Source organism: Mus caroli, unplaced genomic scaffold (assembly GCF_978045245.1).
Source record: "Mus caroli unplaced genomic scaffold, Mus_caroli_1 scaffold_10, whole genome shotgun sequence".
NCBI lineage: Eukaryota > Metazoa > Chordata > Mammalia > Rodentia > Muridae > Mus > Mus caroli.
This window is the reverse complement of record NW_028227265.1, coordinates 61,068,481-61,085,842: the sequence shown is the minus strand read 5'-3', so window position 1 is coordinate 61,085,842 and position 17,362 is coordinate 61,068,481. Positions and strand designations below refer to the sequence as shown.

At 41.0% G+C, this 17,362-nt stretch overlaps 1 protein-coding gene across 5 annotated transcripts in view; it reads right to left on the bottom strand.

Annotated features, from left to right (window-relative positions):
• The window catches only part of Csgalnact1 (chondroitin sulfate N-acetylgalactosaminyltransferase 1), a 359,628-nt gene that overhangs the window by 320,847 nt on the left and 21,419 nt on the right, over window positions 1-17,362 (bottom strand). For 2 of the 5 annotated variants that reach the window (XM_085843930.1, XM_085843931.1), the window contains exon 3: window positions 15,043-15,115. The exons of the other annotated variants lie outside the window; for them this stretch is intronic. The gene's annotated coding sequence lies outside the window, so the exon portion shown is untranslated. The remainder of the gene's footprint in view (window positions 1-15,042; window positions 15,116-17,362) is intronic. 5 annotated transcript variants of the gene reach the window in all.

Here is a 17,362-nt window from a genome sequence, read left to right as displayed (position 1 = left end):
TTGCAAACCTGGGAGTAACAAGGAATGCAGAACAAACAGGTGAAGGATGCTGGGAACTGATGATTTTTGAAAATCTGCTTCACTGGTGCCAGGCCACCACCCCAGTGTCCCCCATAGCCGGGGGAGTCAGAGACCTGGATTTACATCCAGCATTTTAGGTTGTACACAACCAGCCTCCATCCCTAGCAATGACAGAGGTCTGTGTGTAGTAATGAGAGAAATAAATTAAGTCATGATCCAAGTCTATACCAGTTGTCATTTGTGAGGGAGGATAAGAAGCTCAAGAGTAGATTTCATAATTCTAAACATAATAGGACAGATGAGTGAGCCAGCCACAGCTGGAATGCTCACCAGAGACCAGAAGAGGGAGAAATGGTGTGGAGTTAAAAGCATTTAAATTGGGCCACGTGGCACTAAAATACCACATTTGCCCCACCTGGAGAGACACTTCGCAGTCTGAGAGGAAAAACTTCTATGGGACGAACTGGACAAAATCCTCATCACAGGGAGTGCTGTCAAGCAGCAGCCATCCTTCTCTGCACGGGCTGGACAGAGTAACTATTCCAGAGACATGGAACTGTTTCATTCCCTCTCCCTGACACCCCTCTCCCTTTCAAACAATGTCCTAAACATGTGGTTTTGGTGCCCTAAGAGGAAAGATTTTCCTCTATCTCTTCCTAGGGGATGCTGGTGATGTTGGCTTATGGCTTCAGGTACCCAAGGCAGAGCAGCAACCCACAGCAAGGTTTGAGTGACAAGTTTAAGCCTTTCAATCAAACCTTTGCTCAGGAGTCTAGGCCTGGGCCTGTCCTGAATGAGCCTGCTCTGGTGAGGGCAGCAGCTATGAGCAGAGCCCTCCAAGCAGCCTGACAAACCTCAAACCTCATCTCCTGGCATGGCTACACAGAAGGCCTGCACAGCCAAGAGAAGATGTGTAACACTGTAAAGCAGTTTTCTGCCATACAAAGGGTCAGGGTGAGAAATGCAGGTCATCAGAAACATCAGACAGTTCAGCCAGCCTTTTCCACTCTGTTGATAATTCTGCCACCCTATAAAGTTCCTCACTAGGTTATCTATTGAGTGGCACCCAAGAGTCATGTGGAAGATATGCCATGTCTTTCTTACTCTTGCTAAAAAAAAAAAAAAAAAAAATAGATCATTGTGTCCTGTTTTCATTATGAGGTGCATTTAGAGCTCATTAGAGAATCACACATAAGCAGGAGGTTCTATGTACCTGTCTGTCCTAGTTGGCAGCTCCTGCCTCCTTGTCTGTGTGCTCTGAGTTCTTCTTAGTGTTGAAATGTCACAGGCAATCAGAGTGTGTGAGCACAGAATCCCAAGCCCAGGGATATTCACTAGATAAGCTTCTGTATCCTGAACCCACAGGATGAGAAAGTTGGAGAGAAAGCAGAGATTATACCTCCCTGAAGAACTCAGTCAATGAGTCAGTTCTGGGCTGGGGGTAGGGAAGGGTTGCCGGGGAGGGGAGGGGCAGAGAATTGCAATCAGAAATATAAATACCCTTGTTTTGTACCAAATCAGCACACCGGCCATTTTTGCCTTTTGTCTAGGCTGACCCTGGCTTCTTGAGACCCTAAATAAATCTGTTTCTCCCTCACCACTCAGAGTCTCCAGTACTCTCAGGACAAAGTGAAGATAATGGGCTTTCTTGCTGACCAAACTTCCAAAACCTGCTGCTGGCTGCATGCTGACCTCTTACACACAAAGTCCCCAATTCATCAGTCACTTCAACTGAAGGAACCAAACCTCATGCTCTGCTGAAGCCATCCAGGCTTCAAAGCAGATGGCTCAGGCCATCAGAACCTCCATATCATTTCACATCGTGGCTCTGGGGGACTTGGGATACTTTCACCAGGCCAGGCCCCCATCTCACCAGGGTGTCCACTCCCCCTTTCCCTTCAAAGACATGCACATTAGTGACAACCTTGGGGCCAACTTTCCTGGTCTGCAGCTTTCTTGTAGACAACTCTCTGGAGATCATGTCCTCTGGACATGCTGATCACACCTGAGTTCCCTCTCGCATCTGAAGCACACTGCATCTCCTGATCCATGGACTTTGGTCAACATGTATGGAACACTGCATCTCCTGATCCATGGACTTTGGTCAACATGTATGGAAACTATCTGACTGCAAAATCAATAACTGCAAAAAAATGCTTTAACCCTAAATGAATGGACTGCCATAAGTTAACTGAATTTGATGCCTGTAATGTAATCTAAATTTGAAAAAGATAACCGCATCTTTTCATTACACCACTTAATCAAGAAGTATCATGCAATCCAAGGGAAATACATTCCTGTCTAATGAGATGGGCAACACATCCAAATTCATATATGCAAATTAGTTTTGCCTATTTCTTTTGCATAAAGTCAATATTTCCATGGAACGTTAAATATATCCCTTAGCATATTAATTTCAAAAGAAAAAAAGACTACAGAAACAAATTTCCTGACACATATGAGTTGTAAAAATTAATTTCAAAAATGTTCTAGTTAACTGTCCTGTACATGCTGAGTACCCGTTCAGAGTAACTCTTGAATGCAAACAAAGATAGAAATTTTATATTGACTTTTTTTTTACCCATAATTTAAAGTTGATTAATTGAGTCTGCCTTAAGTTCAGTTCAATAAAAGCAATTTGCTTACATTTCAAATGGGTTTAAAATGAGTTTTTATTTACCTACTTGCTGTCTAATTATATGTGAAAAGAACATAAAACCAAGAAGGCAGCAAGAATAATGCAGCCTTGGGCAGCTCTGCTCGCCCCATTAAACTATTCTTTTCCCAGGGAGACACAGCATAGTGCATGGGACATGGAAGGCCTCAATCAATATTTCATATAGATAAATAAATCAATTGTTTGTTAACTGCTTGCAATATTTGATGACTTCATTAGCTTATTGAAATAATTGCAACAGTAACTATTTGGAGATCTACTGCTTGGAAGCACTGTTTAATGGTAAGGAAGCAGGGCCTGGCAAAGTTCAGCTTACAGGCCCAGAATAAAGTGAGAATCTAAGGTGGGGTTTCTATTGCTAGGATTAAACCAAAAGCAACTTTAGAAGAAAAAGGTTTATTTTAGCCTAACTTTCCACATCACACTCCATCAGTAAGGGAAGTCAGAGCAAGAACTCAAAGGCAGGAACCTGGAAGCAGAAACTTGCTGGCTTTCTCCTCGTGTTTTATTCAGATTGCTTTCTTTTTTTAAGATTTATTTATTTTTATCTATATGAGTACACTGTAGTTGTCTTCAGACACACACCAGAAGAGTGCATCGGATCCCATTACAGATGGTTGTGAGCCACCATGTGGTTGCTGGGAATTGAACTCGGGACCTCTGGAGAAGCAATCAGTACTCTTAACCTCTGAACCATCTCTCCAGCCCCAGATTGCTTTCTTATATAGCTTAGGACTACCTTCCCAGGGATTGTACCACCCATAGTGAACTATGCCCTCCCGTATCAGTCACCACTCAAGAAAATGTTCCACAGGTTCGTCCACAGTCCAGTCTGATGGGGGTATTTTCTCAACTGAGGTTCTCACTTCCCAAAAGATGCTAACTTGTGTCATGTCTAAAAAAACAAACAAACAAACCAAAACAAAAGGACAATAGCAAACTATTAGGGCAGTGCTGGTACAGCCCCAAAGCTCTCCAATCCCATTTAAATAGTACATCTCCAACCTAGTCTCCAAGGCTGAGTACCTGACAGATTTGCAGATAGACATCTATAACTCTACCTGATAGACTCCATGGTCCTGAGGGAGTTCTCACAGTCAAGAGACAAGTTAGAACACTAGCCCTGTGCTCTCACCTATCCAGCACTGTCACTTGGAGACTCAAGTCTGGGTTCCACAGGAACTCCAGCTCCTCTATGTGGTAAACAACATCACAGAAACCTATTCACCCACTGCAACATGGGAAGCCAAGGAAATACAGAACATTGCTTGGGAAACAAGAATGAGAGCAGGTGTAGCCATTTCACAGGTCTCCTGAAAGCAACTAGACTATTTGGATTTTATTGACTCTCAGTAACTGCTTCTGGTTTCCAATATGGGGACAAAATTAGATGGGAAATCCTAACCTCTGAAGACTTGTTTTCATCATCTCCATTCTAAAGCAAACCTCTTCTGCATGCACATCCATTTGTGTGCATGTCCACCTATGTACATATCTGTCTGTGTGCATGTCTATCTACATGCCTGTCTATCTGTGTATCTATCCACTTATGTGGATATCCAGCTAATTGGGCTACTCTAAAGCCCATGTTCTGGAACCCTCCATCTTTAAAAAGAGTGATGGTCTGGACCAGACTCTGCTACAAAGGCTGAACGAATGAAAATTAAAATTTAAGATCAAGGATGGGGGAGATCGTGCAGCTGGCAAAGCACTTGCCACAGAAGCATGAGGACCTGAGTTCAAGCCCCAGGATTCACATCCAAAGCCTCACTCAGAGGTGCACATTTGTAATCCCACCACTGGAAAGACAGAGAGAAGAGCTTATCTGCAGTAACCTCCAGACATCCAACTGTGACAAGTGTGAGACACCCAAACAAACTACAGTCTCAAAATCATAGGGTGGAAAGCTAACTCTTCAAGAGTAATACCAGAGGATTATCTCTGGCCTCCACTTACACAGGGTGTACATGTACCCAAATGCATGTATGCACCTGTACATACACAAACATGCTTACATGCATGGACACATACACACACACATACACAAACACACATTTTAAGGTCAATCTTATTTCCTTTATTTTTAAGCACTGATAATTAGGGGGCTTTTTGGTGTAGTTCTAAAAATCTGAAAACAATCATATGTGTGTTTAATATTTTTAATATGCTACAGATAGGGAAGTGATCCAAAACAGCAAGCCTATTAAAGTGAAGACATTAGAAAGGTGTCATTATTACTTGCTTCACTGGGAAATGTCTGGTTTTTATGTTCTCTGAATGCAAGTATTATACTCTAAATGGTGTGAGTAAACATTTATCTATAAACCACAAGACTAGGTGACTTATTTCTCAGGTCATCAAGAGAAGACAATGGAAATGGACATCCAAAGCTGTCACCACTGAATGAGTGCCAACAGAGTAAAGAAAAATTATGAAGGTGGAGAAGAGAGTGAGCCAACAAGCTTTCTCTCTGTTGTAGGAGTGCAGAGGTCACACTTAGCTCTTTGAACACTGTAACTTCCTTCTTGGAAAAAGTGCCTCCTCTGAGGAGTTTATAATTATTTTAATGATACTGTTGCATCATTGAATGGTACCTTACATGGGAAAATTCTAAAAACACTTTGGAAAGTCCAAGCAGCTATATTAAGAGCTGCATAAACAATCCTGGCTCCAAATTTAAGTGAAAATATAAACACTTACTTTGAAATAGACCTCTAACCTATACTTTCCCCTGTAACCAAAGTGGAACTTTAACAAATAAAGACTTTCAACCTTTTTCAACCAATATGACTTACAAATATATTGTCATGTCTGCTGGGGGAGGGGCTCAAATCTCCCATGTAAAAAAACTGTACAGTTTTCTGGCTATTTGTGCCAATGCAGGACTTGACTGGGTAGCACGGGCTTGACTTAACGTCACAACCCCCCTGTCTTAGCTTCCTGAGTGCTGGAATTATAAGCTCATATTGCCATCATGCCTGACCCAAACTAGAGTTTCGTCATAAAGCTGCCATGCCAATTTGGCATTTCCCATTTCCCTGACCAAGAGTTGCCAAAGGACCCAAGAAAGCCACTATCCAACTGTATGACTTTCTGAAAACTTGGCAGCTTAACATGGGGAGAGAGGGGGGAAGGAGAGATACCGATAGAGCTTTCTATCTATGACAGAGACAGAGAAACACACATACTATCTTCTAATTATGGAGGTTAGAAGTCCAAACTCACTGGAGTTATCTGTGCTTCTTGGCCAATGTCTCATCTCCTGTATGCCAGCATCAGCACAGATGAGCTGAATATTTCTCACCCTGAAGCACTATATATAGTTCTTTGATTTCATCATCACTTGTCTTCTTGTGACTCTTTGTAGAAGTCTTGTGGTAACCCTGTTCCCGTCCACTCTCACCTTGAAAGATTCCTTTAACATCTAAACTAAAGTAATACAGATTGTGAGAATAGGCAATCACTGGGAGACCAGGATTCTGCCCTCTACAAACCATCTAATAAATAAGTGTTTGACAAATACAGTAAAGGAGCTATGAGTTCAAAACAAGCCACAGACACAGACATGCTCTGATGTTCTAGGCCCTGTGGTCTTGAAGACCTAGTGTAGAAAAAGAAGTATATTGACTCCTGTGTAACATGTCTATGTGTCATGACCTTTCGGGAAGGTTATAGGGCTGGTCCAGGCACTAAGGTGGGAAGCAGAGTGAGCCATGTATCTGTGGTACCTCACATTGCATTCTTTAGCTAACAATAGATAGCTCTCTAGACCCAGTCTGCATGAATGAGAAGCTGAACTCTCTGGGTCTCCTTGTCTGTACCTTGGTAAAATTGGGTATCCCTCTTGAATACTAACCTTATTCTTGGCCAGGTCTCCATCTATCAATCTCTGTTTGCTTCTGTGTATTTTGACCTTGATTCCATCTTTATTCAAGTAACCACTTCAGACCAGAAATGAGTTTGGAGTTCTCGTCTGACAAGAACTTCCCATTTATCACTGGTGCAGAACTCCAAGGCACTAAACCCATGGGAATTTCTTTGCCAATGCAGCCTACCTTGCATACCAGTTAGAGATGGGTGAGTTCCAGAATGTAGAGTGATCCAAAGCATTGCCCACTGACTGTCCAAGACGTGGGGTTGCTGCTGGGAGGTAGCTTGATACAAGCCTAAGATGATCCACCATAATCTCTGAATTTACTAAGGCTTGTGGGTAGGAGAAATATTGGGCTCACAGAAAATTTGAGAAGAAAGTATAGAGATTTCCAATATATTACTTACACCAGTCAACATAGGCCCAACCTCCTCCATTACCGTCATCCCACACTAGAGTGCTATGCTTTTGACAATTGATGAACACACTCTGACACATTTTAATCAACCGAACTGCCTACGTTATATTAAGATTTAGTCTCAGCATTGTACACGGGATGGGTGCTATGGTTTAGAGTGTCACTCATAGATCTGTGAGTTAAAGGCTTTGGTCCCCAGAGAGGCATTTTTAGGAGATGATACGTATCTGTTGGATGTGGGCCTCATGGATATTCTTTGGTTCTTGAAGTTCTTTAAAGGGTCATGAGGCCTTAGTATCTTCCTGGCTGATAGGGTAAATGGTTTTGCTCTGATTCATAAACTCCTTCCATGATATACTGCTTCATTAGAGGACTCCAGTGTTTCATTATGAAAGAAAGATGACTAATACAGTGGGTTGTGATATCCCTCTCTCTCCCTCCCTCTCTATCTATCTATCTATCTATCTATCTATCAGCGTGTGTGTGTGTGTGTGTGTGTGTGTGTGTGTGTGTGTGTGTGTGTTTTACCTCATGGTTTCAGAGGTGTCAGTCCATCATGGTAGGAAAGGAATGGCCCCAGAGCAGCTCAGCTCCTGTTGGCAAGACAGTCAAGCAATGGAGTTGCCACATGGTGGTGCAACAGGAGCCAGGGAGTAACTGGAACCAGAAGCCAGATCATAACCTGCAAAGTCATAACCCCAGTGACCCACTTCCTCAGCTTCATCTCCTAGAGATTCTGCAGCCTCAACAGCACCCACCAGCTAGGAAATGAGGACTTAAAGCATGAGCCTGTGTAGAACACCTCAGATTCAAACCAGGGAACCCTAGGAAAAATAATGGAAATGTGAAGTTTCTACCAAAATAGGCTAGTCCTGCACAAGATAACTAGACATTTGGAAGCAGGGAAGGTATATAGATTTAAAATGCACTGTAAATGATTGAAATTTAAAGATCAGTCAACCTTTTTTTTTTCTAATAAAATATAAAATCATTAGAGACGGGAGAAATGGTTCAGCAGTTAAGAACACTTGCTGCTCCTACAGAGGGCCCAAATCCTGTTTCCAGAATGCTTCATGTGGATGAAGCAACTACAAGCACCTGAACCCCCAGCTCCAGAAGGATGCCATGCTGCTTCTGCCTCCCATAGCACCTGCACACACATGCACATGTTACATATGCACAAACATATACACACAGATAGGCAGACAGGTAAATGTAACCATCCTTGTAATCAACATGGTAAGACCACTTCCATAAAGGTGATTAAAAACTTACTTTTTCAGGGTGGGAGTCTTTCCCTTTAGGCATGATTAGAATGCCCAGCACGGTGTTTTGATATGTTCATATATTGTGGGATGATTAAATCAAGATGGCCTTGTTTTTCTGGGTCATGAAAATAGCTCAATGTGTAAACACACTTCCTGTGCAAGGCTGGTGACCAAATCTGATCTCTCAAACCCAGGTAAAAGTAGAATAAGAGAACTACTGCCACATGGGTGTGTGCGCATGCATATGCACCCACACAAACACATCATGAATGTAAACAATATTGTTTTATTTTTAAGAGTTAACCAACATTTTTGTTGCTGTATAACTTACCATATATCTGTCATATTTCTTACAAGAAAATTTTCCACCTATTCTCTTAAGAATTTGCAAATATATTATGACACCAAATAGAAGGGAAATTGATGTGTACTTCCTTAAGACTCTAAAACTGTGTAGAGTCTCTATGTTGTAACACCTTGGCTTCATTGTAATAAAAAGAATGGATAGGCCATCCTGGAGTTCCTGGTGGCCTGCTTGACATACTCTGAGAGACTGTGCTACATGTTGCTTAAGAGCCCACACTTAGGTACCAGGCACTGGTTCTTAAATCTGCACCCCAGTGCTTCCCAGATTCATCACCTGGATGAGTGATTTAGCCATTCATTGCCTCAGTTTCCTCGATGGTAAAACTGAGCACCATCCATCTCACAAGGCGGTCCATGAGAATTCAAAGATGGGTCTATGGAAAGTGTTCATTATCCCTGGCAGTGGGAAGCCCTGGAATAATTTCTGACTTATTTCAAAAGATCTCTCACTTTTTATAATCATAGTTGAGCTACTGGGAAACCATGAATACACACTCAGGTCAGCCCTAAAGTCAAGCAGTGAGTGAGGCTACAAACAGAGGCTTGTGCTGCTGCTGCTGCTGCTGCTGCTGCTGCTGCTGCTGCTGCTGCTGCTGCTATGGATGGAGTCATTAGAATGATGTGTCTGACAAACTCAAAGATGTCCTCACACTTGCTGCTGGGAGCTAAAGACAGAGCTTCATCCTGTCTCAGGTTCTGTGGGTTTAGGTCTGACTTTTAATCTTATTTGCACAGGCTCATTCTAATCTAAGCACACACGTACACACACACACACACACACACACACACACCTCATTGATTTAGGAGCCACATGCTCGTTCCACAGTTCAGCCAACGATCTGTGCCTTAGGAGAATAAAGTACTATTCATTCACTTAAGGGGCACGTCACAGCTGCATAAAAAGGTGGCTTGTTAATTCATTTCTGGAGTGTTAATACTTTCTTAGAATTTTTACCAAAAGTTCTGCAATGCTTATAGGTGTGTATTTCAGCTCTATAAGAAGAAAAAAAAAATCCGACTCTTTCCTCACCCCTAGAAGACTTAATTTGCTCACCAGTAGGCATCCTAGAGATTCAAGGTGAGATGAAACGCAACGGAAGCAAACCACAGTCACCTTCAAGCAAGCAGACCGATTGCTAAACTACTACAGAATATATTCCTAAAAAAAATCTCCAAAGTAAACGAGCATTTTCATTGAGCTGCTTCTCCATTGGTTTGGTTTGGTTTTAGCTGATAGACTTCCCAAAGGCAATGAATACAATGCTCTCTCGTTTCCTCTCACAGGACATCCCATGGATATTTCCACAACAGTATAAGCCAGTTAAATATGACTTGCTGTGTGTCCTTTGAAATCTACCACTGTGGCAGAGACAGCAGATGACATCGTGTGAGAAGCCAGGCCTTTTGCTATAATAAGCCAAGGAAGTTAGAGAACACAGAGCTCAGGGGGCTCTGGGCTCACTCTAGTCTGTAGTTATTCATTTGCTTGCTTACTTCTTACATGACTGCATGAACATTTGAGGACAATGTTTTTGTTGGAATTGTTACCTTGTCCTTGTTCATTTCATGGCTGCTGAGTTCTCTTGGGGATAGAGTTTAAGATTAACTTGGGGAAGCAACAGAAATCATAGGGAATGCTTCTGAGTTGAGCCGTCCAGACTCTGAAAGACCTGACTTATAAAATAGTGCGCTTGTTGTCTCCTGGAGTGTTCAGGCACAGGCACCTGGGATGCTAAAGAGACTTCAAGTACCAAGGAGCTTAAGGGGTTAAAAATGCAGCTGCTCACAGAATTTGCACACCTGCATGCATCCAGTCAAGCTGCCAATAAAGAAAACTGCTTACACAGGGTGACTGAATACATTCTGTTTGGTTAAACCTGTGTGTGCTAAGATCAGAATCATAATATTTAAGCAAGCATCTATTCTGGATGGACTTTTAAAAACATCATCTCAAAGAACAAAACAAGTAAACTGTCTAAGGTGAACTCACAGGCAGGAATAAGTAGGTCATGCGTTGAGCTGTGTGCTGTCTGTTCATGCATGCAAAGCCTTGGGTGTTCCCTAGTGACCCAAACAGTTAACAAAATCCCAGAGCTAGAACGAAGTGATCCCAAATGGTCCCTGAATGTCTTTCTAGAACCAAGTGTGCTTTAAAACTGTCCTGGTGTTTAACTACCTAGTAATGCTGATGTAATTCTCCAGTGTCTAGTCACTTAGAAATCTTGCAAACCAGACTGCAACTAGAACTACTTCCTCAACCCTAAGCCATTGTGCACCAGGCAGATTGAAGCTAGTTTTTCGCCAGTCCTGTATTCTATGTGCCACCAGGACAGCTCGTAAATGCCCAGGGAAGAGAAGCAAGGATGACTTGACGTATTGGAAATGGAGAACTAATCCTGGCAGAAATCTTCCAGGATTAGATAGGTCTCCTCCAGAAGGGAGTGGGGAAGGTCTCATGGGAGTGTGGTTAAGAGCCCTTAAAAAATAATGGGTGGTGGGTTAAAGACATGACCCAGCAGTTAAAAACCCTGGCTGCTCTTCACGAGGACCTGGATTCAATTCCAAGCACACACTAGGTGGCTCACAATCATCTATAATTCCAGTTCCAGGTGATCCAATGCCCTCTTCTGGCCTCTTTCGGTATTGCATGTCTACAAAATCATGCATATAGGAAATAAATTAAAATGCTGATCCAAGGAATAACTGAGTGGGCAGGCTGTACTGAAACCCCATTCTGGCATCTTAGTTAGGTCTAGTATTGGGGTTTTGATCAGCATGTTGTATGGACAGTACATAGAAAACAAGACTGTTTCTGGAAATACGTTATCACCAGATTGTTTTCTTGCAATCAATTCTGTTTTCAGAGTTAAAAGAATCAGGTAATGTAAGCGCACACCACATTCTGAATCTACTGGCTTGATTCAGTCCTCTCCTTTTTCTAAAATTAATGTGCTGAAACTGGTATGGTGTCAGGTATATTAGTGTATTTCTTAATTGTATTCCTCGAGCTGTCTTTGATGGATGTTTACTAACAAGAAAAATCTGCACCCAAAAAAATGCTATTTTTAATTTCCTGTTATCTGCAGGGGGTGACGAGTTCTTAACAGAATTCCTGCAACAAAATACATCCATTTAAAATCAATAAATGTCAGCTATGGTAAACTTCATTTATCAGCTGCCATAAAACACATCCCAGCTTCAGTGGCTGAATTCAGAAACCCTCTCGAAGACAAGAGTACACAAACAAACTCTGACTTGCTAGTAATTGACCTTTCACTTGATATTAAGTCTTCTCCAATGACTGAAAATTTAAATAAAAATCAGCTGTGCCTTTATGAGGCATCTTCCCAGCACCAGCAAGGACTTATCTCACAACAGCTGCTCAACATTTGTGTGGATGCACGTGAATGTGAACGTGTGCATTTATGCATGCCTCCATGTGTGGGGGATTGTGCATGTGTGTGTGCATGTACATGTGTGTATGCATGTGAATGTGAGTGTGTGCATCCATGTAGGGGGGGTGTGAATGTGTGTGAAAGTGTGCATGGTGTGAGTCTGTGTGCAACTGTGTGAGCATGTGTGTGAATATGGGTGTTAAAAGAATAAGCACGTGAAATAGTATTAAGGTTCATAACTTTATAACAAACCTGGAATGAAAGATCAAAACACACACACAAACTATTTTTGGCAAATGTGATCAGGTGGCAGCATAATCTAATGGCTTTATAAATTATGTCACAGGTTTCAGTGGCCGGTCGGCTTTGCTATGGAGTGATCCCCAGGTTAATGAGAGAAGCTGTCTCAAATAGCAAGATCATTCTCTGACCTTCACACAAACATGTATACACACATAATGAAACAATTCCTTAATGTATCTTATAACTTTGATATGTTTGTTATTGTCAATTTGTCCATTTTAAAAGTAAAACAAGTAGCTATCACAAATACATTCAAAAAGGAGGCAGATAAAAGTGAAATGCTTATACTTCAAAATGGTTATATCACCAAGGCACCAGCCTTCTATTTTGGAGACCATGCCAACCGTGTTGAAAGGGAAAGGGTTGTTGAGGATCAATAGCTAATTGGATAAAGAACAGAAATTTGGGATAAACAACTGAATATTCAATGATCTACCTAACTCAGAGTTTTGCACTTGAAATGCTTTTATGGCAAATATGAGTATATGTATAGTCTAAGCCCAGAATTTTACCTAGCACCTTGGCCATTTGGCACATGCTCCTTGCAGTGTGTTTCTATTTCATGATCACATCTACAGCCCTCTACATGTCACCCATTGTCAATGTGAAATTCTATTTAAGCATCAAAGAGTTTCCATTATTTCCCACTTCGAAACCCTGTGCTTTCCATTAGAAAGAATAAATCAATTCCCTCTCTAGGATAACTACCAAATCAAATCCCATTGTCTCACATTTCAGTTTGGAGGCAGCAGCTGGGTGACACGTGAAGCTGGGTGCCAGTATGGAGCATCACTAACCTCCTCCCACAGTCCCTAAGACAGAATTTTAATCAAAGGTAACAGTGGTGCTGCACAATGCACTGTGTGTGCTGACAGAGAAGCATCCTGTGCTAAATTATGCATGTTATTTTGTGCACCTGCATACACGCTGACCTTCGGCAACAATATGAGTTGATGTGAGAACTCTACACCATGCTTCCTTCCTGTGAGCAAAGACTAAGCTATCCCTTGCATCAGCATAGCAACATGCATGCCCCAAATCTGAAGGACACATACAAGAGGTCTAGATGTCTCTAAAAACTACCTACAGTGAATTCCACTGGAGCACCAGGGATCCGGGGATCCAGGGATCCAGGGTGATCTGTCCACCCCCTGCAACTGCTCCTGGGACATTACACTCAAGCTGATGCCAGGACTTCAGAACTATAATTACCTGAACTTCAGTTTCCAATGTCCCTTCCCATTTAGTATCAACATTGCTATATTAAAAGTTTTCTACATCAAAAAGAGATGAAAAGTGTGTAAAGTTGTAGGCTCTGCTTTACACAGGAGAACCACACCTTGGTAGAACTGCTAAACTACATGAAACTTGGCCTAAAGCAACCTCCATAACGATACATAACTATGTTGCCATGGCAATTTCCCAACTACTCTGCAACCCAACTTAAGTGTGATTCTAGCAGCAAATAGCTGAGTCTCAGGAAATCATGGCACCTGAGCTTCAGCCATTTATAGACAGCCAACAATCAGGAGCACCCTGAACTATAACACCCAAGCTCTATCTGAGTGTCACCTCCTTTCTCTAGCTATGAGCACTGCTGCCCCTGCTACCTCCATTACTTGGTGGAGCTCTCTGAACCTCCACCAGTCTAGGATGCTGACTGACTCTGAATACGTCTTTGCTCAGATAAACTCTGCTAAATTCAACTTGTCTACACCTTGCCTGTTAACACAGGGGAGAGTTAGGAAATGTGCCTCTACCTATGAGTGTTACTTTTGACTCAGTGTTTGAAAGGTCACAAGAATATCTGAGGAAAAAGAAAGCACAGAACCTCATTGCCAGTGGTATGACAAGCTAGAGAGCCAAAAGAAATCTGCACAAAATGCCTAGTTACTGAATTAAAAGAATAAGAGATATGCATATGTGTGCATACATACTCTATGTATTATAAATGCATATCTGAATTATGGTATCATTACAAGTAAAACGGGAAGATCATCAAAGTCCCAAAACAATAGGAAAGCAAGAATCCAAAGAGATAAGAGAACTGGGTTTGTTATTGGGGCATGTGCCAATCCTGCAGTCCTAACATCTATTTTAGTGAGCCAGGTAGATGTGACAGGAGACAATACCTTTGTCTTACACTGGGTCTAAGGTTGTTAGAGGGACCCATATATAGATTCCCCCCCCCTCTGCCCGCAAAGATTCAGTGTTAAGAACTAAGCTAGAAAAATATGTCCTAATGAAGAAAGTAGAATATTGCGTAGCCCAACTCTGACTCTGGGTCTGAAAGTGAAGAGACTTTCCCTCCATGCCTAACTAGGGTTCCTTCGAACATTGATGGGCAGGTATTGACCTAGTATGGCTCCAAATAACAAAGCTTTTCCTTTGAAGGACCTTTGAAAGTTATAGTACAGATTTCTGTTGTTATAATAAAGAATCTGAGGCTTATAAAGGAAAAAGATGCACCTGGTTTGAGAGGCTGAAAATTCAAGATCACATGGCTTTGTGTGCCTGTGGTAGGTGCCATCTTGACTGAGCTATACTATGGCAGAGGAACAGAAAGAGAAAGGGCCAGACATAGAAGAATCCAAGCACATGTATAGAGAAGGCTTGCTTTAAAACAATCCAGGCCTTAAGAGCACACTCATTCACTGAGAACAATATTTATATTTTCTGAAGGTATGCTCCCAACGATCTAATAACCTCCCCATAAGCCTTACCTCTCAAATCGATATCACCAATCTAAAGACAGGTTTCCAACACTGAACCTTTGATAAGCATTCTCGGATGACACTGAAATCAAAGGAGAATGGTAAGTCCTTCTAAGAAACCATTTTAATTTTTCTCTGAAAATAAAATAATTTCAAGATAGGCCTCAAAAGCATTTCAGGTCTAGAATGATGGCTCATTCAGGAAAGGACTTACTTCAGAAACAATGAGGACCTGAGGCCAAATGCCAAGAATATACACAAAAGCTGAGGAGGCAGAAACAGAATTCCTTATGGTTCTGGGCAATCAGTGAACTCTAGGCTCAGTGAAAGACACATGCATGCATATATACCATACATACAGCATAATTATTTATATACTCATAAGCACATATACACACATGGACCACATACACATAACAATCTCAAAGATAATATTTGTGTGACCAAACATTCAAATAAAATACCACAAAACATTTAAGCAGGAAAGTTGCAATGTGCAAGAAACAGAAAATTTTTGCAAAATCATATTGACAAAAGTTATAGGTATCAGAATCACAGAAAAAAATATAAACATAAATATGTTTAGCCATTTAGAGATACTTGGGTGTGACAAAAAATGTCCAAAAATTATGAAAATACCTGAAAGAACAACAACAAGAAAACGTTAAAAAAAAAAAAAAAGCAATCCCAACTAGCAATTTCACATGAAAAGAAAAAATCATAGGACAATTCATCATTACAAGTGTAAAAACATGTGTGTGTATGTATGTGTGTGTATGTGTGTGTATGTGTGTGTATGTGTAGTATGTGTATGTGTGTGATGTGTGTGTGTATGTGTGTGTAGTGTGTGCATGTGTGGTGTGTGTGTGTATGTGGTGTGTAGTGTGTGTGATGTGTATGTGAGTATGTGTGTAGTGTGTGTAGTGTGTGTGTGGTATATGTGCACTGTGTGTATGAGTGTGTTCGTGTGTACTGTGTATAGTGTGTGATTGTGTGAATAAGCATATGCAGTATGTGTGTGGTGTGTATGTACATGTGCTGTGTGTGTAATGTGTGTGTGCATATTCATGTGATATGTGAGTGTGTGATTGTAAGTATGTGTGTGTATAGTGTGTGGTGCATATGCATTTTATGTGAGTGTGTATATGCATGTGTGCTATGGGTGTGCATGTGTATGTGTGGTGTGTGTGTGTATGCATATGAAATGAACAACAAAAAGAAGTCTGGTACTTAGAAGCAATTCAGAATCAAATAAATATGTAGTATAGAAGTTAGGTTAAGTAAATAAACAGTAATAATAAATAAAATGCAGTACAGCAAAAACTTATTGAACTAACTTGACTTGTATAATTTTTTCTCTCCACTTTTAATGAGTATTTTCCACTCCATGTTCAGGAAAGAATTACATTGAAATGCAGACATTTCCTCCTACCCCCACAAGCAAACATTTTAAGACAAAATAATAATGTTTGAGATTATAAAAATAGTCCAATTAAAATTGGCTAAAGAGCATGCAACAGCAATTTTTCATTTCTCTTGATTAAAATAATTATAGTGCAAAATATTTTGATTCAGCTAAACATGAAGAAGAATTGAAAATTCCATATCAGGATTCAAAAACTGGAGCCTACTTGCTTTTCTAAATATTAGAATGTGGCTAGGTTGAGTCATTACATATTATCTGTAAGTGACCACAGTGTCTAATGTACTCAACACATAGCCCTTTACAGAAAAGGTCAGTGCAGAATCGTCTCACTAGAAATTATTACATACAGTTACTAGGGATTGTGACTTTTCCTTCAATTTCAGTGTCCATACAGAACTTCCTGCATGGTTTATTGCATGTGCTTAGAGAAGAATAAAAATCACTAGAGGCTCAAAAACAAAGATTAAAAAAAAAAAAAAAAAAAAGGAATTATCTAAAACATTGAACTACTTTACCAAAATCTGTTACCTGGAAACTCTTACACATAACATGTCCACAGTTAGCTAGAAACCTAAGAGATATTCTGGATGTCATGCTGGAGAGTGTCCTTTGTGGCACTATGACGAAAACACTCAAGAACAATCTTTAAAAAGAAGGAATTGTTTGGGTTTGGCTCATTGTTTCAGAAGGCACAGTTTATGGTTGCTCAGTCCCGTAAGCTTAGCACAAGCTTTGGCCATGTGAGGATGTGGAAGAGAAGAATCTTAACTTCACGTGAGGAAGCACAAAGAGATGAGGGAGGGAAGATGGGAGAACCATATGACTTCAAAGTCATCCTAGTAACCTACTCTCTGTAGCGAGGCCCCACAACCTGCCAAAAAGTGTCACAAGACCAAGACCAAG